This window comes from Schistocerca serialis, chromosome 1 (genome assembly GCF_023864345.2).
Source record: "Schistocerca serialis cubense isolate TAMUIC-IGC-003099 chromosome 1, iqSchSeri2.2, whole genome shotgun sequence".
Taxonomy (NCBI): domain Eukaryota; kingdom Metazoa; phylum Arthropoda; class Insecta; order Orthoptera; family Acrididae; genus Schistocerca; species Schistocerca serialis.
This window is the reverse complement of record NC_064638.1, coordinates 147105326-147127386: the sequence shown is the minus strand read 5'-3', so window position 1 is coordinate 147127386 and position 22061 is coordinate 147105326. Positions and strand designations below refer to the sequence as shown.

The following is a 22061-nucleotide window of genomic DNA, read 5'->3' as shown; positions in this document are numbered from 1 at the left end:
ACAAGATTGAGCTGGTTGAAAAGGTCTGCTAACAGGGAGCCCCTCGGGCAGCATGCTGGAGAGCCCCAAAGGGGATGGTGGGCATTGAAGTCTCCAGTTAACAAAAATGGTGCAGGTAGCTGAGCAATAAGCTGCATCATGTCTGCCCTGGTAACGGCAGATGACGATGGAGTGTAAACGGTACAAATGGAAAATGTAAAAGTGGGGAGAGTAATACGGATGGCTACTGCCTGCAGGCCGGTGTGCAACGTGATAGGATCGTAGTAAATATCATCCCGGACCAGCAACATAACCCCTCCATGGGCCGGGATACCTACCACAGGGGGTAGGTCAAAACGCACAGAGGTTTAGTGTGCCAAGGCAATTTGATCGCATGGGCGTAGCTTCGTTTCCTGGAGGGCTACGACGAGCGGACGGTGCAAGCGGAGCAGCAACTTCAAGTCCTCTCGGTTGGAGCGAATGCTGCGAATATTCCAGTGAGTAAGTGCCATCGTTAAGAAGAAAAGGAAGACGAAAGAAGGGGTCACCTCGAAGGCCGCTGAGGGCCTGGCTTCGAGCGAGCACTGCCGCCGCTATCAGTAGGCGGACAGTCATCGTCCATGGGGTCTATAGGTTCATCGGCCATCTTGGGAAGATGGCTGGGAGGGGGAGCTGCCTCCGCCGGTGAACGGCCAGATGTTCGGCTACCAGCAGTGCGGCCAGGCGAAACGGATGACGGCCTGGGGCGGCAACCGCTGGGTGGCGCAGGTGAAGAAAGGCGTCGTGGCGGAGAAGGAGAACTGTGCTTCCTATGAGCCTTCTTGGAAGGACGTTTGGTGGAAGTTCCGGTCGAAGGCTGGGAGGTCGAGGTATGTAGGAAGTCTGCACGGGACGGTTCCTTCTTGAAGGCCCATGCATCGGACTTCTTGGTCTTCGTCTTGGCAGAAGCTGATGAAGGTGCTTGTGTCTGAGGGGTGACGGGAGGAAGAGGAGACGTTGACCGGGCGATCTTAGCACTGGCCGAACGGACGACCGTGGTGCTGAAGGTCAGATCGCATGTCTGGGTTGCCACCTCCCTGGTAGTCCGAGGAGAGGCGAGGACAGTACTGTATTTCCCCACTGGGAGCAGCGTGGGCTTCCTACTAGCCAATAGCTTGCGAGCAGCCGAGGTGGACACTTTCTCTTTGACCCGAATTTCTTGGATACAGCGTTCTTCCTTATAGACAGGACAGTCGCGGGAGGATGCGGCATGGTCACCCTGACAGTTCACACAACGAGGAGACGGAGGTGGACAGTCACCCTCATGGGCATCCCTGCCACAAGTGACACATTTAGCCGCATTGGAACAAGACTGTCGAGTGTGATTGAAACGCTGACACTGGTAGCAGCGCGTAGGTGTCGGGACATAGGGGCGAACAGAAATAACCTCATAGCCCGCCTTGATGCGCGATGGCAGCTTAACACTATCGAAGGTCAAGAAAAGTGTCCGGGTCGGTACAAGGTTATTGTTGACCTTTTTCATGACCCTATGGACAGCCGTCACGCCCTGCTCAGCGAGGAATGATTGAATCTCCTCGTCAGTCAATCCGTCGAGGGAGCTAGTATAGACCACACCACGAGACGAATTCAAAGTTCGGTGAGCCTCCACTCTCACAGGGAACGTGTACAGGAGTGTGGCCCAAAGCAGTTTTTGTGCCTGAAAGGCGCTCTCAGTTTCTAGTAATAAGGTACCGTTACGCAACCTGGTACAAGATTTGACAGATCCGGCTATGGCATCTACACCCTTCTGGATAACGAAAGGGTTGACAGAGGAAAAATCCTTTCCGTACTCAGATCGAGAAACGACGAGGAACTGTGGGGCAGGCGGTAGTACTTCTGTCACTGGTGGCTGGTCACGTTTCCGTTTTTGGGCAGAAGTCGAGACAGATGGAGTGAAATCCATTGCGGAAGAATCCCCCATGATTGCCAGCGTCTCCGATGGCGCGCTCCTTCCTTGTGGGGACCCTCTCAGAGGGCACTCCCGCCTTAGGTGAATGTTTACACCCCAGGTCACACCTCCCGAGAAACAGACGGAGGGACCAATTGGCATGGTCAGAAGGTATCAGCTCAGGCAATCACCCCTCCCCGGGCCTGGCCTTTCCCAGGGGGTATGCGCGTGCCTTACATGTCTACCCAGGACGGGGAATTACGCGTTACCCCGTCACCGGCTACGCGTGCGAACGCGTGGGTCGGCCTTCAGGCACGCACTGGGAGGAAGGAAGAAGAGGAAAAAGAAGAGAGAGAGGGAGAGAGAGGACAGACTGTCTCAAACGCCGAGGCGGAGACCAGAGAAGGCAAGGAGAAGAAGGCAAGGAGAAGAAGGCAAGGAGACGAAGGCAAGGAGACGAAGGCAAGGAGACGAAGGCAAGGAGACGAAGGCAAGGAGACGAAGGCAAGGAGACGAAGGCAAGGAGACGAAGGCAAGGAGACGAAGGCAAGGAGACGAAGGCAAGGAGAAGAAGGCAAGGAGAAGAAGGCAAGGAGAAGAAGGCAAGGAGAAGAAGGCAAGGAGAAGAAGGCAAGGAGAAGAAGGCAAGGAGAAGAAGGCAAGGAGAAGAAGGCAAGGAGAAGAAGGCAAGGAGAAGAAGGCAAGGAGAAGAAGGCAAGGAGAAGAAGGCAAGGAGAAGAAGGCAAGGAGAAGAAGGCAAGGAGAAGAAGGCCAGGAGAAGAAGGCAAGGAGAAGAAGGCAAGGAGAAGAAGGCAAGGAGAAGAAGGCAAGGAGAAGAAGGCAAGGAGAAGAAGGCAAGGAGAAGAAGGCAAGGAGAAGAAGGCAAGGAGAAGAAGGCCAGGAGAAGAAGGCCAGGAGAAGAAGGCCAGGAGAAGAAGGCCAGGAGAAGAAGGCCAGGAGAAGAAGGCCAGGAGAAGAAGGCCAGGAGAAGAAGGCCAGGAGAAGAAGGCCAGGAGAAGAAGGCCAGGAGAAGAAGGCCAGGAGAAGAAGGCCAGGAGAAGAAGGCCAGGAGAAGAAGGCCAGGAGAAGAAGGCCAGGAGAAGAAGGCCAGGAGAAGAAGGCCAGGAGAAGAAGGCCAGGAGAAGAAGGCCAGGAGAAGAAGGCCAGGAGAAGAAGGCCAGGAGAAGAAGGCCAGGAGAAGAAGGCCAGGAGAAGAAGGCCAGGAGAAGAAGGCCAGGAGAAGAAGGCCAGGAGAAGAAGGCCAGGAGAAGAAGGCCAGGAGAAGAAGGCCAGGAGAAGAAGGCCAGGAGAAGAAGGCCAGGAGAAGAAGGCCAGGAGAAGAAGGCCAGGAGAAGAAGGCCAGGAGAAGAAGGCCAGGAGAAGAAGGCCAGGAGAAGAAGGCCAGGAGAAGAAGGCCAGGAGAAGAAGGCCAGGAGAAGAAGGCCAGGAGAAGAAGGCCAGGAGAAGAAGGCCAGGAGAAGAAGGCCAGGAGAAGAAGGCCAGGAGAAGAAGGCCAGGAGAAGAAGGCCAGGAGAAGAAGGCCAGGAGAAGAAGGCCAGGAGAAGAAGGCCAGGAGAAGAAGGCCAGGAGAAGAAGGCCAGGAGAAGAAGGCCAGGAGAAGAAGGCAAGGAGAAGAAGGCAAGGAGAAGAAGGCAAGGAGAAGAAGGCAAGGAGAAGAAGGCCAGGAGAAGGCAAGGAGAAGAAGGCCAGGAGAAGGCAAGGAGAAGAAGACACGGGAAAGAGTAAGGAAGACAGTGAGGTGGAAAAGAGCAAAGAAAGGAACCAACCAGAGGAAGGAAGAAACGAGAAGTGAAAAAGCAAAATGACCGCAAATAGAGGTCGTGGAAACGTCAGTCTCCGGACGCAGGCACTGACGACCCCCTTGAGGGGGTGGGACTCCTTTTAGTCGCCTCTTACGACAGGCAGGAATACCTCGGGCCTATTCTAATCCCCGCACCCGCAGGGGGGTGTGTGTGTCTGAGTGAGCGCCCGTGCCCGAGAGAGTGCGCGCGTGCCCGAGAGAGTGCGCGCGTGCGCGCGTCTAAGAGTGTCTGTGGGTGTCTGAGTGATAGTGATTTTTTGTGTGTGTGTGTGTGTGTGTGTGTGTGTGTGTGTGTGTGTGTGTGTGTGTGTGTGTGTGTGTGGTTTACGGGTGCTAAACAGCGTGGTCATCAGCGCCCAAACGCATAAAAACAGGAACACATGCAGTGAAGGGACTACGACGAACAGCGAACAAGGAGAATGGCTAAAAGACACAGACCTGACGCAGTTCCAAATCCTCACATACAGACGCAAAACAAGAGGAGAAGGAACACACTAAAAAGGAAGGGAAACAAGGAAAAGAGAACAGAAACCGAAGGCAAACAAGGAGGTAATCGTGACTGGCTGACCTCTTACCTAAAACCGGGGTGAGCCCGTCACCCAGCAGCACAGTAAAACCCTCTCCCTTAAATCCGAGGCAACAAATTGGACAGGACACAAAACCGTAAGACCTTATCTACAGTCGTTGCGTCATCTTGCAAAATAGAGGGCAAATCCGGTGGCAAAGAAACCACCGCCCTCTGGTCAGAGACCAAAAGACAGTCAAGTAAAATGTGGCGGACAGTAATCTGGACGCCACAAGCACTGCAGATTGGGGGGTCCTCCCGCCGGAGTAAAAAACCATGCGTTAAGGGACTGTGCCCGATGCGGAGGCGAGTGAGGAGAACCTCATCCCGCCTGCATGACTGGTAGGACGTACGCCATGGCCGCGTGGTGGCCTTGACCAGACGCAGCGTATTTTCACCGACTGCCAGCCACTCCTCCTCCCACTGACGCAGAACGCGAAAACGCAGCAGGGAGGTAACAGCATGGAGGGGGACGGCACATGCAATAACGTGAGGGAGGGAACATTCATCTTTGGCAGCCACATCCGCCAGTTCTTTTCCCCTAATACCCACGTGCCCCGGCACCCAGCAGAAGGAAACCTCCTTCCCCTGCCGTTGCAGGTGGTGGAGGACATCATGGATGTTCTAGACGACCGTATCCGCGGGGTACATGTGTTGCATGGTCTGAAGGACACTCAGGAAGTCTGAACAGATGAGGATCTTAAGACTGGGAACACATCTCATCTGCTCCAATGCCCCCAAGATGGCAAACAATTCGGCATCAAAGATGGTTAACGCCACAGGAAGCCGTAACTTGACCACTCGATCAGGGAAAACAACAGCACAACCAACAGAGTCCCCCTGTTTAGAGCCATCCGTAAATACTGGTACATGGTTGGGATGCTGGTGTAAAATATCGGAAAGTAAGGATGTAAAAACAAACGCAGGAGTGCAGCTCCTCCAGTACTCCGACAAGTCTAAAAGGACGCTGGGCGTCTGAAGCAACCAGGAAGGCAGGAGAGTAAAACCTTGTCGTTGGGGGCCACACGTTCCACACCAAGGGACTCAAGCAAATGCTTGGCACGAATCCCAAATGGTCTCGTGGCCCTGGGACGACTGGAAAAGAGACGTTCCATAGGCGGTTGGGCAACGGTAGGGTACGCAGGGGAGGTAGGACAGGCAAGGGATTGACACACCCGTCGCACCATGAGGAGTTTCCGCCGGATGGCGAGCGGCGGTTCCCCTGCCTCAGCACACAGGCTGGGGATGGGACTGGTACGCAAGGCACCAGTGGCCAACCTGATACCCTCATGGTGTACTGCGTCAAGAATCTTTTGATACTAAGGCCTTGCTGACCCATACACGGTGCAACCATAGTCAAGACGCGATCGGACGAAAGACCTATAAAACTGCAGCAGACGCGCCCGATCTGCTCCCCAGGACAGATGGCTCAGACACTTCAAAATATTCAGTGCCTTCAGGGCCCGCACCTTGAGGCCTTTAAGGTGAGGCAACCACGACAACTTTGAATCAAAAGTGATGCCCAGGAACCGCACAGTGTCGCTAAAAGGAAGAATGGTGTCCCTCAGACGTCATTCAGGGGAGATAAAAAGACGTCGAGAACGATTAAAATGAACACACACACACACACACACACACACACACACACACACACACACACACACACACACACACACATTTGTCTGCAGAAAAGCTAAAACCCGTCTTCGCAGTCCATGCCTCTAATCGCTGTATCGTACACTGCAACTGCCGACTAGCAGTGATAAGACTGGAGGAAGAACAGAAAACAGCAAAATCGTCCACAAACAAGGAGCATTGGGCAGGACTCCGGATAGTGGACGTGATACAGTTAATGACGACGGCAAAGAGAGTGACACTTAAAACGCTTCCCTGAGGAACACCATTCTCCTGCACATACAAATCAGATAGCACATTACCAACCCTATATCGAAAGAGGCGGTGGAAAAGAAAGGACCGAATGAAGATGGGGAGACGGCCACGAAAGCCCCACTCATGGAGTTGATTGAGGATATGGCGGCGCCAAGTAGTGTCATACGCCCTATGAATGTCAAAGAATACGCCTAGACAATGCTGGTTACGTAGGAAGGCCTGCTGGATGGCCGCCTCAAGCAGGGTCAAGTTGTCTATAGTGGAACGACATCTCCGGAAGCCACACCGAGGGGCGAAGGAGCTGCCTGGTCTTGAGCAGCCAAACCAGGCGACGGTTGACCATGCATTCCAACGTCTTCCCGACACAGCTCGTCAAAGCAATACTCCGATAACTACTGGGATGCATTCGGTCCTTCCACGGTTTGAGGAGGGGAATCAAAATCGCCTCCCGCCACGAGTCAGGATATGTGCCGGATAACCATATCATATTAAAACAATTCAGGAGACCTTCCTTGGAAGGCAGTAACAAGTGTTTCCCGGAACTCCTCCTGATGGCTTCCCATACTTTCGTAGAATTAGTGGAGCGGGAGATGGAGTTCAAGAACGTTTGCCATTACCGTCGTTTGCTCTCTTTAATCACGCGCCGCGCTTTGTCCCTTGCCACTCGAAAGGCCGCAAGGTTTTCAGCTGAGGGATGGCACTTGAAGTGGCGCAGATCTGCACGGCGGGCTCGGATGGCTGAGTGGCACTCAGTGGTCCACCAAGGGACAGGACACCTCTTGGGATGACAGGAGGACCGTGGGATTGACAATTCAGCAGCATGGGAGATCACGGCTGTAACATGGTCTACCCATTCGTGGACGCTGGAACGGTGTTCCAAAACAGCCAGTTGGCTGAAAAGTGTCCAGTCAGCTCGGCAGAGGTGCCACCGGGGCGGCACTGGTAATGCCATAGCCTCATCCAGGAGGCGAAGCCAAAGAGGGAAGTGGTCACTAGAAGGTAGGTCAGCAGCAACCTCCCACACAGCAGAATCCGCTAGTGCTTGAGAGCAAAAGGAAAGGTCAATAGCTGTTGACGATCCAGAAGCAGTACAGAAATGAGTGGGAGCACCAGAGTTGAGGATGCACAGTTCTTAAGACATCATGAGCTTTCCAGAATGCGACCCCTGGAGCAAGTAGTCGAAGAGCCCCATAAGACATTATGAGAATTGAATGTCCCCCAGAAGAAGAAATGGGTGGGGGAGTTGGCTAATAAGGTCTTCGAGAGCCTCAGAGTCTATCGCATCCTGAGGTGGTAAGTACAGTGAACAGACTGTGGGCCTCCGACCCACAAGATGGTCAACTGCAACTGCTTGCAAGTCTGTAACGAGAGGGAGCTCAGATGAGGGGTGCATGTCACGGACAAAAAGCGAACACCACCCTTTGCCCTTTCCCCCCGTCAGATCATCTTTCCAATAGACGGTATAGCCCCCTAAAGATGGAGCATCAGTGGCCCGAAAATGTGTCTCTTGGAGACATAAGCACAAAGGGCACTCTCGTACAAGGAGCTGTAATTCGGCCACATGCGTCCTGAACCCATTCAGGTTCCACTGTAATATGGGAGCCAGTGATCAGGGTGGCTGAACTCTCACCCTGCCTCTGTGCTTTGGAGGAGAGCCTGTACTGGCCGGAGATTTATTCCTGGGGCGAGAAGATCGCCTCCGGTCGACGTCAAGGTCCATCAGCTCCGATGACGACCCACGGGAGACGTCAGACAGTACGACGGCCTCGTCATTGGAACGACCCTGACTAGTCTCCGCAGGTGGCAAATCCTTCAGCTTCGGCGTCTGTCTTGGGGGGCGTAGAATGCAGAGCCTTCTCAACAGGTGGAGCATTACTCGCCTGGGCAGAAGGCCCCATATGTGGTGAGGGAGGAAGTACCCCAATGTCAGCAACCACAGCCTTGTCCGACGTTGCGAAAAGAGCCGCAGGTTGCAAAACAACCGCAGCAGCACAAGTGCACTGGCAAACGCAGATATTAGTGCTAACACTAGCAACCTCCGTTTGCGTAGCAACAGTGGCCATTTGTACCGGTTTTTTCAGAGCGGAAGCGAAAGATGTAGTAAACACAGAAGGTTGCATGGCCTTGAAGAGCTTCTTGGCCTCACCATAGGGGATGCGCTTGGATGTTTTTATCTCCTGTATCTTCCGTTCGTCGTGATAGATGGGGCAGACCCGGCTCCAGACAGAGTGACTCCCAGAGCAATTCAGGCACTTCACAGGCGATGAACAATCAGCTCCTTCATGGGCAGGCTCACCACATTTACCACAAGTAGTATGCCCAAAGCGCTGACATTTAAAGCAGTGCATTGGGTTGGGGAAATATGGCCTTACTGGCAAACGTAAGAACCCCGCTTTAACATGCTCTGGGAGTCGTGGGTAACTGAACGTGAGAATAAACGAGTCGGATTTGACTAGGTCCCCATCGACTCGCTTCATAATATGCTGCATGTCAACAATACCTTCATCAGCCCATTCAGATTTTAACTTGTCTGTGGGGATATGCACCAAGTCCATACATGTCAACACCCTTACTGTAGTTCAGAGTCGAGTGAAGCTCGGTCTCGATAGCGTACTCACCGAGACAGGTTGCTTTCCGAAGAGAAGCGCCTTGACGGGAACTAGATGTCTCAACTAACAGAGTCCGATTGCGCAGTCGCTTCACGGATCTAAGTGTTCCTGCAATTCCCTCAAGACCCTCGTGGATGTAAAAGGGAGAAACCCTCTCAAAGCTACCCTCCTTCCGTTTAATAATCAAAAGCATTCTGATTATCAGCATGTGCTCTGTTACGACAGTCTGACAAATCTCGATCAACACTAGGCGCTGGAGGACTCGCAGCACGAAGTCGCTTCTTCGATGGGGTGTGTTTTCCTACCAGTGGCCCACCCAATCCACTGGTAGGGGGAAATGTAGAGGTCGAAGGGTCCATTGCGGTCCCACGAGCAGCTAGGGAACTAAAGGTCCGCTCAGACAGAGCCCCGCATGCCTGAGTAAGCCTTATACAACTGGGGTGTGGCAGGTGCCATAGAGGTTGCCCGCTTGCGACTGTTCCACCTCAACAGCCATGCATCTCATAGGCACGGAGCACACCGGAAGAATGAGGGGTTTTTATAGACGTCGGCCTTCCTCGCAATCCAGGCAGTCAAGCCAAGATTACCATTCCCCACAGCACACAACATTCCACCGCCGCGCCATACGGTGGTCGCTGAAGCATGTCTGGCGGTTACAGTGACAGGAGACTGGCGGCGCCGACCAGTCCCCAGCTCAGGACCTCGGGGTCGCCAAGCCCGTCCTCAGCAAATGAATGCTGAGCCCCTGGGGGCGCATATGCTCAAGAGCGCGCAATATGGCCACCAGCTCTGCAGTAAAAATACTGCAGCCAGCCGGCAATGAGCGCTGTTCAACATGGGCAGCGTGAGCAAAAGCGTAGGCAGTGCGACCATCAACCAGGGATCCATCAGTGAAGACAGTCTCTCAGCCCGAAAATGAGGCAAGGAGCGCAAGAAAACGGCGACGGAGGGCCACAGGCGGAACCGAGTCTGTGGGTCCCTGTGCCAAGTCCAGACGGACGGACGGACGGCTGGGGTAAACACCAGGGAGGCGTAGGTGCACAGTCCCGGAAGGGAGGCAGAAGAGGGAATGACAGCAGGGACTGGACGCAGACAGCTATGGAAAGCCCAGACCGAGGTCGCCGTTCGGGCAGATGGAGGACCACGGCAGGGAGAAGCAGGCGATGATTGGGATGGCCGGGCGAGCAATGCACGTGGACAGCATAGTCGGCGAGCAGTCGATGGCGGCGAATCCGCAACAGGGAAACCCCGGCCTCGACCAGTAGACTATCCACAGGGCTCGTACGAAAAGCGCCAGTTGCAAGCCGAACCCCACAGTGGTGGATGGGGTCTAACAACTTCAACACTGAGGGTGATGCAGACCCATAGGCCAGGCTCCCATAATCAAGGCTGAACTGCCCAAGGGCTCTGTATAATCGCAACAGCGTGCAGCGATCCGCACCCGAAGATGTGTGGCTCATGCAGCAGAGGGCGTTGAGGTGCCGCCAGCACTTTTGCTTCAGCTGAGTAATATGAGGAACCCATGTGAGCCAGCCATCAAAGACGAGTCCTAAGAAGCGGCAAGTGTCTACCACTTCAAGCAGGTGGCCGTCGAGGTAAAGTTCAGGCTGAGGGTGGACCGTCCGACGCCTGCAGAAGTGCATAACTCGAGTCTTGGTTGCAGAGAACTGAAAACCATGAGTCAGAGCCCATGATGCTGCCTTGCGAATGGCTACTTGCAGCCTGCATTCGGCGACTCCCGTAGTCGTGGAGCCAAGTGAGATGCAGAAGTCGTTGGCATACAAAGAAGGAGACACTGACGACCCCACGGCACCCACTTTCACCGGGAAAGAGCGGCGCAATAAAAAGGTTTGAAGAAAAGCCGGGAGCTGACCACGAAGACCCCACTCATGCTACGTAGTAAGGATGTGATGCCCAAAGTGGTGTCATACACCCTTCGCAGATCAAAAAAGACAGCAAAGAGATGCTCACGACGAGCAAAGGCCGTACGGATAGCAGATTCCAGCCACACCAAATTGTCCGCTGCAGACCGGCCCCGATGGAAGCCACCCTGGGATGGAGCGAGGAGACCGCGCGACTCAAGGACCCAACACAAACGCCGCCCCACCATGCGTTCGAGCAATTTGCACAAAACGTTGGTGAGGATAATGCGGCGGTAGCTGTCCACCTCCAAAGGGCTCTTGCCCGGTTTCAAAACGGGGATGACAATGCTTTCCCACCATTGCGACGGAAACACGACTGCAACCCAGAGACGGTTGTAAACGTCGAGGAGGCGTCGCTTGCAGTCCACTGAAAGGTGTGTCAGCATCTGACAGTGGATGCCATCTGGCCCAGGAGCGGTATCAGGGCAAGCGGCAAGGGCACTGTGAAATTCCGACACACTGAATGGAGCATTGCAGGATTCAGAATGGTGGGTGCGAAAAGAAAGGCTCCGATGTTCCATCCGCTCTTTAATGGAGCCGAATGCCAGTGGGTAATTGGAAGAAGCGGAACTCAGAGCAAAATGCTCGGCCAAGCTTTTGGCAATTTCTTCATTGTCTGTACAAACTGCTGCATTCAGTGAGAGCGCAGGATGGTGACAGGGGTCCGATAGCTGTAGACGCATCGAATCTTGGCCCAGACCTGTGATGGAGTGACATGGAGGCCAATGGGGGACACATACCGCTCCCAGCACTCCTGCTTGCGTTGGCGGATAAGGAGGCGGGCTAGCGCACGCAGCCGTTTGAAGGTGATAAGGTGGTCGATGTAGGATTCACGCTTGTGACGCTGGAGCGCCTGCCAGCGATTTTTAATCGCTTCAGCGATCTCAGGCGACCACCAAGGCACAGTCCGCCGCCGAGGGGACCCAGAAGAACGGGGAATGGCAGATTCGGCGGCAGTAACTATGCCGGTGGTGACCGATTGAACCACCGCATCAATGTCATCAATAGAGAGCGGCTCAATAGCGGCAGTGGAGGAGAACAAGTCCCAGTTGGTTGGTTGGTTGTTTGAGGTTAAAGGGACCAAACAGCAAGGTCATCAGTCCCTTGTTGCAAATAGACTCCATTCTGCTAACGGGACATCTCAGTATAGTCAGAAAAATAAAACAGAAAAAGGGGAAACGTAAAAGGGCAGTCACGTTGTCATTAGTAAAAACAAATGAAGGAAGTTGGCAAGAGAACGGACCCAACACTATGCTGAAGCAGCATAGGCAAGACCACCTGTGTCTTAAAAGGTACAACTGCTATAATGCAGAAAGTATGGATGGGAATAGAAAAACTAACCAAGCCTTAAAAAGAAGGGGTAAAAACAGAGTAAAAGGGAAAGAAAAGAGGATTCGGGTCAGGGAGGTGAATCGGGAATCTCTGAACACTGCCTACAGTGGGAGACACCCAAACACTCACCGCCCCGCCCCAACACCAGAGGGAGATTAAAAACTTTAAAACTGAGAATAAAAACCACTCTCCCGGAGGAAACCTAGAACCAGAGAGACCATCCGGGAATCGTCAGCCAACATCAAAGGTAAAGTGTGGGGGAGTCTGTACTTAGCACGCAGAGCCAAAAGAAGGGGGCATTCAACCAAAATGTGGGCCACTGACTGGAAGGCTCCACAACCACATAGTGGGGGTGGCTCATCACGCAAAAGGAAACCATGGGTCAGCCTGGTATGGCCAATGCGGAGACGACACAGTGTGGTCGAGTCCTTGCGGGAGAGGCTAAAGGAAGAACGCCATGGGCCTGGATTCACCTTAATGGCACGAAGTTTATTAGACAGTGGAGTAGCCTCCCAAGAATTGGCCCATGACTGTGCAAAGTGGGATTTGATGTGAAGCCGTAAATCCGCTGCAGGAGGGGTTACAGAAAACGGGGGGTAAGTAACTGCTCCCCCAGCCAAACGATCAGCGAGCTCATTACCCGGGATACCCACATGGCCCGGGACCCATAGGAAATCAATGGAACAAGCAACACGGTGAATATCAGCGAGATGGTCATGGATGGCAGAGACCAAGGGATGGCGCGAAAAACACCGGTCAATAGCAACAAGGCCACTCAACGAGTCCGTACATAACAAAACGCGGTTGTGTTGGGAGTGTTTAATAAAGGTAAGGGCCCGGGAAATTGCCATCAATTCCGCAGTAAACACCCCACATGAGGGTGGCAGTAGATGATTTTCCGTTCCAACAAAGGACGTGAAGGCATACCCAACATGATCAGCAGATTTAGAGCCATCAGTGTAAAAAACAACAGCATCCCGAAACTCCCATAAAATTTGGCGGAAAAAGGAACGGAACACCACTGGGGGGATGGAATCTTTCGGACCGCGGCGGAGATCCATCCGAATGCGAGGCCGAGGAACTAACCAAGGAGGGGTGGAGGGGAGGGAGCGAGGAAGACAGGACAAAGAAGGAAGCCGAAAATCACGGGTAAGAGACGCAAGGCGCAGCCCAACCGATAAACCCGCCCGAGGGCGGGAGTCAGGCGGGCGACGTCCATGGTCTGGGAATAGGATAGAATAGGAAGGATGAGCGGGAGAAGAACGGATAGTAAGGGCATAAGACACCAGAAGCTGGGACCGCCGAACAGAAAGGGGGGGGATCCCAGCTTCAACCAAGAGACTATCAACAGGGCTCGTAGGGAATGCACCGGTGGCCAAACGGATACCACGATGGTGGACTGGATCCAGCACGTGCAGCGTGGAAGGAGCAGCTGAACCATAAACTTGACAACCATAGTCCAAACGTGACAGAACTAGAGCACGATAAAGACGGAGGAGGAGGGAACGGTCCGCACCCCAAGAGGAGTGGGCAAGGAAGCGAAGGACATTGAGTTTTCGGAAACATCCTACCTTCAGGAGTCTGATATGGGGCAGCCAAGTGAGCTTGTTGTCGAAAAGAAGACCTAGGAAACGAAACTGTGGAACCACAGGCAATCTTTGTGCAGCGAGATAGAGCTCTGGATCAGGGTGGACCGTAGTACGGCGACAGAAGTGGACCACCCGCGATTTTAAAGGAGAGAATTGAAACCCGTGTGAGAGGGTCCATGCAGAGGCACGCCGTATAGCCACCTGGAGCTGCCGTTCTGCAGATGGCATCGAGGAGGAACTAACCCAAATGCAGAAATCATCCACATACAGGGCAGGGGCGACCAAGGGACCGACAGAGGCCGCAAGTCCATCGATAGCAATGAGGAAAAGAAGGACACTCAAGACAGAACCCTGTGGGATGCCCGTCTCCTGGGTCCGTGGAGAACTAAAAGCAGTACCAACTCGAACTCTGAATGACCGATGGATCAGGAACTGGCGGATAAAAATCGGGAGTGGGCCCCGAAGACCCCACTGATGAAGGGTTAGTAAGATGTGATGGCGCCAGGCCGTGTCATAGGCCTTGCGAAGGTCAAAAAACACTGCAACCAAATGGCGGCGCTGGGAAAAAGCCTGCCGAACTGCGGATTCCAAGCGAAGCAAATGATCGATTGGAGATCGTCCCTCTCGAAAGCCACACTGGTAAGGGGACAATAGATCCCGAGATTCGAGGACCCAAGTGAGCAGACGGGCTACCAGCCGTTCAAGTAACTTACAACCAACATTGGTCAAACTAATTGGCCGATAGCTGTCAACAGATAGGGGGTTCTGACCAGGCTTAAGGACAGGAACCACAATGCTATCCCTCCACTGAGAAGGGAAGTCACCCTGGAGCCAGATACGGTTAAACACCCGAAGAAGATGGTGCCGTTGTGGAGCACTGAGATGTTGAAGCAGCTGGTTATGAATGGAATCTGGGCCAGGGGCCGTATCATGAGAAGAAGATAGAGCAGAAAGAAATTCCCATTCAGTGAAAGGTTCGTTGTAAGATTCTGACTCACAAGTGGTGAAACATAAGGTGACAGCTTCAGCCTGCTGTTTTTGATGAAGGAAAGCAGCTGGATAGGAGGCCGACGCTGATGCCACTGCAAAATGGGTCGCAAGATGTTCTGCGAGAACTAATGGGTCCGTACAAATGCCATCTGGGAGGTGAAGGCCTGGGAGGGTGGACTGCCGATGGCAACCTTGGAGAGAGCGAAGTGTAGCCCATACCCGTGACAGAGGGACAGTGGAACCAAGGGAAGAAACGAATCGTTCCCAACATATCCGTTTGCTCTGTTTAATTAAATAACGGGCTTTAGCGCGAAGGCGCTTAAAGGTAGAAAGGCTGGCTACAGATGGGTGCCTCTTAAAGTGTTGCAAAGCTCGACGGCGATCACGGATGGCAATGGCAATGGCCGTACTCCACCACGGGACTTGCCGACGACGAAATTGTCCAGATGAGCGCGGGACAGCAAGGTTAGCAGCGCGAACAATCGCGGCAGACACGTCACGTAGGACGTCATCAATACAACCCAACAAAGAGGGAGAAAACTCGACCTGTGCAGTATATAGAGGCCAATCGGCGCGGTGGAAAGACCAACGAGGTAACCTGTCCATCGGGGAGCGGGAAGGGAGCGTGATAATCAACGGGAAATGGTCACTATCACAAAGGTCGTCGTGTGGCGACCAGTGTAATGAAGGGAGGAGAGAGGGAGAAGAAAGAGAAAGATCAATGGCAGAAAAGGTACCATGACCAGCACTGAAATGAGTAGGGGAGCCATCATTAAGAAGGCATAGGTCGTGGTCTGCAATAAATTGGTCTATAAGAAGACCTCGTCTAGATGGAAAGGCACTGCCCCACAAAGGATGATGAGCATTAAAATCCCCAAGGAGGAGGAAGGGAGGAGGAAGTTGCTGAAGAAGGGTGGTTAAGGCAGCAGGTGTAAGAGTCCTGTCAGGAGGGAGATAAAGATTGCATACTGTGACTGCAGAGTCTAAGTGGACCCTAACAGCAACCGCTTCCAATGTAGTGTGGAGAGGAATCCACGTGCTAGCAATGTCTGTACGAACCAACGTACAAACGCCACCAGAAGCCCGCAAGGGTCCGACCCGATTTCGACAGAAAACACGGAACCCACGGAGGGTCGGTGAGTGAGCATCAGTAAAATGAGATTCCTGGAGAACCACACAAGCTGCTGAGTAGGACGAAAGAAGGGATTTCAATTCCGGAAGGTGACGATAGTAGCCATTACAATTCCACTGGAGAACCACAGAACGATGGTTGAAATGAGGGCTGAACACGCTAAATCCAGTCATACCGCCGGGTCCCCACCCGTCACCGACAAGGAGGGGGCGACATCCATAAACGACAGGTCAGAATCCGGTTGTGAAGCCGGGGAAGGGACCTCTGGTGACACCAGAGGCTCTTTGTTCCGGGACTTATGTTTCTTCTTCTTTTCAGGCTGAGATCGAGGAGGGCTGTGTGGCATAATGGAGCCAGCTGCAGCAAGATCAGGAACAGAAAGAGACCGGGCGACCGGGGGGCCGATAGACCGCGGCTCTCGCGGTCGCCGCGCTGCAGCAGACCTTTGACCTGGAAGGTGCCGGGAAGGGGCATCCCGGGAGAGGCGCCCTTGACCGGCAGACGCCGAAGGAGTGGGACACTTCTCCGGCTGGGGAGGGGGAGCAGCGCCCAGAGGAGAAGGTGTGGGAGCCGCAGGGGAGGGGGGAAGGAGAGGGGTCCGGGATGGGGGTAAGGAAGGGGGAGGAAGGGATGAAGATGTAACCAAGGCGTAACTAGATGTCATGGACACAGGGTGCAATCGTGCGTATTTCTTACGGGCCTCTGTGTAGCTTAAACGATCAAGAGACTTATACTCCTGTATCTTTTTTTCTTTCTTATAGACGGGGCAATCTGCTGAACGAGGAGAATGACTACCACGACAATTTACACATACAGGAGGGGGAACACAGGGACTCCCCTCATGGAGTGGACGTCCACAGTCACCACAGAGAGGGTCCTGGGTACAGCGAGAAGACATGTGGCCAAAACGCAAGCACTTAAAACACCGCATAGGAGGTGGGATGTACGGCTTCACATCACAGCGATAGACCATAATCTTAACTTTCTCAGGAAGGGTATCCCCTTCAAAGGCCAGGATAAAGGCACCAGTATCAATACGATGATCTTTAGGACCCTTCTGAACACGCCGAACAAAGTGAACACCCCGCCGTCCGAGATTGTCCCGAAGTTCCTCATCAGTTTGAAGGATGAGGTCTCTGTGAAAAATCACACCTTGTACCATATTTAGAGACTGGTGAGGGGTAATGGACACGGGAATTGTGCCAAGATGGGTACAGGCACGAAGGGCCGCAGATTGGGCAGCCGAAGCAGTTTTTATCAGTAACGAACCCGACCGCATCTTGCTCAGGGAGTCCACTTCGCCGAACTTGTCTTCAATGTGTTCCACAAAGAATAAAGGTTTGACACTGGTGAAAGTATCTCCATCAGTCCTGGTGCAAACTAGATAACGGGGGAAAGGTTTTGCCCCTAGACGACGCGCCTGACCCTCCTCCCAGGGGGTAGCCACGGAAGGGAAGGCCGAAGGGGCAAGAGAAGCAGCACTTGAGGAATCAGTACCACGCAGAGAGACGGCCGCAGAAGAGCGGCCAGAGTTTTGGACCCGTATGCGTTTCATCTGCATAGCGTCCGCCCTGATACCACCCACTCCGATCAGGGGCTCTCCTCACGGGCGCCACCCAGCCACAGCAAGGGCCGTCTGGCACGGCGGCCATTGCCGGGAGTTCCGATGCTCCAGGATGACGAGCAACCACTCCAAGGCATGCATGAGGAGGTCACAGCTCAGGTATCAGAAGTGTGATCCCTGTGTGTTCAGGGGGCTCAACCAAAAGGGTACATAGCGACCCCACCACACGGGCTGGCTACCGTGCTGGCTATGCACCCTAGCATCAGACAACGACGTAAAAGAAAAGGTGGAATGTACTATGAGGGCACACGTCGGAGACACTAGGTAAGGTGCTCTTCCCCAAATGGCTCACACTACGGAAGAGAAATTTTGGAATGGAGGTCAAACCCCAGAGGGGGACCAAGGAACGCCAAAAGGAGGAGATGATTACGCAAAAAAAGCCGGAGTGTAGAACCAACAGAACCAGGAGGATAGCGGGGGCCAACATAAGCAAGGACACCAATAGAGAGAGAGGAGAGGGCGAGGGGAAAGGGGTATGGAGGGGAAAGGAGGGGAAGGGAAAGGAAAGGAAATGAAATGCAGCCCGGGAGAGAAAGAAGGCTGCAATGGCTCGGGGCCCCGTGCTCGTCACGCACGTATCCACGAAAGAGTTGTGGACCCCCTGGGGGGAACAAGTCCCAGTCAGCCTTATTCATAGCCCATCTGCTAGGGCGCGCAGAAGAGTGTCGCCATGGCAGTGACAGAAAGATCGGAAAGTGGGCACTACCACACAGGTCGTGGGCAGATCGTAAGAGGCTAGGGCTGCAGATGGAAAGTTCGATAGTGGAGTACGTGCCATGCACTACGTTGAAGTGTGTGAAGGAACCATCATTTAAAAGCGAAAGATCGAGCTGTGCCAAGAAATGCTCAATGGTGGCACCACCGACTCACCCCACAGAGGGTTATGGGCGTTGAAGTCGCCCAGTAACAAGAAAGGAGGCGGGAATTGGGCTATCAGCGCGGCCAGGGCATGCTGCGCAACATCACCATCCAGTGGAAGGTAAAGACTGCAGATGGTAACAGCCTGTGGCGTCCACACGCGAACAGCGACAGCCTCTAAATGTGTTTGTAGAGGGACAGAGTCGCTGTGAACAGAGTTATGGACATATATGCAGGCGCCACCAGACACCCTTTCATAAGCTGCACGGTTCTTAATAATAAACCCGATGGCCACTGAGGTCGGGGGTGCGCGTTGCTGGAAACCAAGTTTCCTGAAGAGCAATGCAGATGAACGGGTGAAGGCTGATAAGGTGTCAGAGCTCAGCTAGATGGTGGAGGAAACCGCTGCAGTTCCACTGGAGGGTGTTATTGCCCACATCTGAGAAAGGCATGACGGGACTTGGAAGGCAGATTACACTGCTGAGTCACCTGCTGCCTCCAATTGAGCACCTGTGCTAGTGATATCCATGGCGTTTGACTGACCGGCGAGATCGAGGTCCTCAGCGGACGTCAGAATCTCCACCTCGTACTCAGACGCAGAGCTGGAAGGATGCGGTGGGGTGGCTGCCACCGCGAGTACCTTGGGCTTAGAGCTGCTCTTCTTGGATTTCTCACACTGTTCCTTGGGTTTAACTGGCTGGGAAGGCTTCAACGAGTCAGTCTCCGGGACTGAGGAGGATCGTGAAGCCCTACGACAAGCTGATTGTGGGCACTTACGCCACTTTCGGTCGTCAGTCTTCCCGTTTGTGTAAACCTGGGATCGGAGGGACCTAAGGGATCCCTTGCGAGCATGAGAAGCCGAAGGAGTTGGACACTTCTCTGACTTAGAAGCGGGGACGGACGTCCCCGATGGGTGGGGTGGTGTTGCTCCTGATGTAGGTGGCGCAGGAGTAACCCGGTGGGTAGAGCCCCCCACTGGCAAGGGGACAGGAGGAGTTTTACTACTCGCCGATCCGGGCGGAAGTCGCAAAACTCATGGAGCTAGCACAGGTGTTGTAGCAGCGGCGTAGGAAGATGTCATTCTCACAGGATGTAATTGGTCGTATTTCCTTTTGGCCTCAGTATAGTTCACTCAGTCCAGGGTCTTATATTCCATGATTTTGAGCTCTTTCTGGAAGATTCTGCAGTCTGGCGAGCAAGGTGAATGGTGCTCCCCACAGTTGACATAGATGGGAGGCGGAGCACATGGAGTATCGGGATCAGATGGGCGTCCGCAATCTCGACATGTGAGGCTGGAAGTGCAGCGGGAAGACACATGGCCGAACGTCCAGCACTTTAAGCACTGCATCGGGGGAGGGATATAGGGCTTGACGTCACAATGGTAGACCATCACCTTCACCTTTTCCGGTAACGTATCACCCTCGAAGGCCATGATGAAGGCACCGGTAGCAATCTGAATTTCCTCCAGACCCCGATGAACGCGCCGGACGAAATGAACACCTCTTCGCTCTAAATTGGCGTGCAGCTCGTCATCAGACTGCAAAAGAATCCCCATCAGCTCTCGTACAAACTAAGAATCGGGGCGAATAACTGCTACTGCCATCCTGAGACTTACGTTCCTCCCACGGTGTGGCCAGGGAGGGGAACGTTTTCGGATCGTACTTCTGAGCGTTAAATTGAGCCCGAGAATGCTTAGAGACTGCTGGCGGCTGGCCAGCAGCGAGAGACGATGTACCACGTTTCATTGCGGGTCATCCGCCCTGACGCCACCTACTCCGACCAAGGGCCCTCCCCACGGGCACCACCCAGCCACAGCAATAGCCACCTGGCAGGATGGCCATTGCCGGGAGTCCCGATGCCCCAGGGAAATGGGCATCTACTCCTTGGCATACGTGGGGAGTTAACAGCACAGACAGTTGAGCGATCCCTGTGTTGTCAGGGGGCTACAACCAACAGGGTACATGGCGGCCCCACCACAATGGACTGGCTACCGTGCTGGATCCTAGGTGCAAAAATGTCCAAGGTCGTCGTCGCAGCTAAAAGCAACACTGTACAGTGCAGCGTGGTAATCGCACCCAGGGACGTATCCTCGCCCAAGAGATGGAAAACGAGCGGGACACCATTCATTGCAACGACAAGAAAGCCAGCTAAAGGTCTCAATGCACGACGGATACAGTGCACCATGTAAAGCGCCCTTCCCCAATTGGCTCGCTCTTCGGAATAATTTAGAAAGATGGAGGTCGAACCCGAGAGGGGACCATCACATAAGGCCGAAACATTTGAGACTCCTTTTAGTCGCCTCGTACGACAGGCAGGAATACCGCGGGCCTATTCTTACCCCCGAACTCGCAGGGGGGGGGGTATGAGAAGTGGAAGCAGATTTTGCATGGGACTCGGTAAGTCTGTGAGTGTACAGCAGCGCAGTAAACGCTCGTGAAAAGTCTTGCATCCCGGCTGAAGGAGCCTAGTACATCAGTAAGAGCACTCCGTGGCAAATTTCGATTTGATCAGGTACACAGCCACTTCAGATCCACCCACCATCTGCGGCCTAATGGAGGGCAGAGCCATCTAAGATATCTGTGTAATAATGGTCTGCCGGCACTTTGCGTTATAAATCTTAGAACGTCAACCAAGTCGGAAAGACATGATAACGTATACAAAGCCAAATTTGCGGAATAGGCTGAAAGACATGACGAGGTGGTGGAAGCCATGAAGAAAGCGGCATCACTAGATGTGGAGTTAACTGTTGAAGAACGATGTCTCGTGTCAGTCGCCTATATCAATGTAATTTGAGATCAGCGTGCAAGCTGGAGGATAATCAGTTCTATTGAGGAAGGGGAGGAAAACAAAAGAGCAGAAAAAAAGCTCGAAGTGCTTAGAGGATGAATATAGAGCACAGGTGGAGAAAGAGTTATATATATAATGCTCGTATACTCCGTCGTTGGCTATTAGGCAGCCAGTGATATCGCAATGACCGAACAACCGTGTACCAAGCCCACTGGGATGAGCTCGGTACTGAATTTCTCCATCTTCTATTTTGAGATTCTGAACTCGCCTGTAAGAGCCTCCACGCTAGCAAAAGCCGCAACTGCAAAGTTTGACAGTCGTAGTGAAGAAAGACTTAACACTGGTCTTGCGACTTATGAGGGACAGTCTGATGCTGTGGACATCTGACATGCAAGGCGACAGTAAAACAGAACGGGAAGAAGGACTACGAGATGTGGAAGATCAGAACGCGTTGTAACTTTTGTGTCATTAATTCTTAATTACATCAAAGAAAGGTTTAAAAACATTAACTTTGAACACCATCTTGTTTGTCTGTGCTCAAAACTAAACTCGAATGGCTAAATAATAATGGACATAAGGCAAAACTTAATATAAAGAGATGATGTGTTCGGAGGTTGTAAGAATCAAGTGCGCTACCGGAACGCCTAGCAAATCAGGACGGAGGATGGGGATGAAACTAAAGGGTAGCCATGTCAAACATTTCACTGCTATAATTTTGCAACTAATGCACTGTTACAGGAGACAATACGACTTATCCCTATGTCTGTGCGTCAGAAAACTTCTTTAGAAGCAGGCGAGTGCTATGTGTAAAATTTATCTATCACAGTATTAATAGGCACGTAAAAAGTAATTTAAAACTAAGAATGTTGAACGGTTTTGTACACAAAATTACTTTCAGGGTATACTTAACAGTGATGCCTCACTTATAACTAGGAGAGGTAGCTCCAGCAAGCAGTGTTCCACCTTCGTAGTGTCGTCTTCATAATTCATTGCCACTACAGATTCGTTCTGTATTCAGTTCCTAGTTAACATTAC

At 53.1% G+C, this 22061-nt stretch overlaps 1 pseudogene; it reads left to right on the top strand.

Annotated features, from left to right (window-relative positions):
- Window positions 1–21483, top strand: part of LOC126457097 (peptidyl-prolyl cis-trans isomerase G-like) — a 74913-nt pseudogene extending 53430 nt beyond the window's left edge.
- The last annotated feature ends 578 nt before the right edge of the window (window positions 21484–22061 follow it).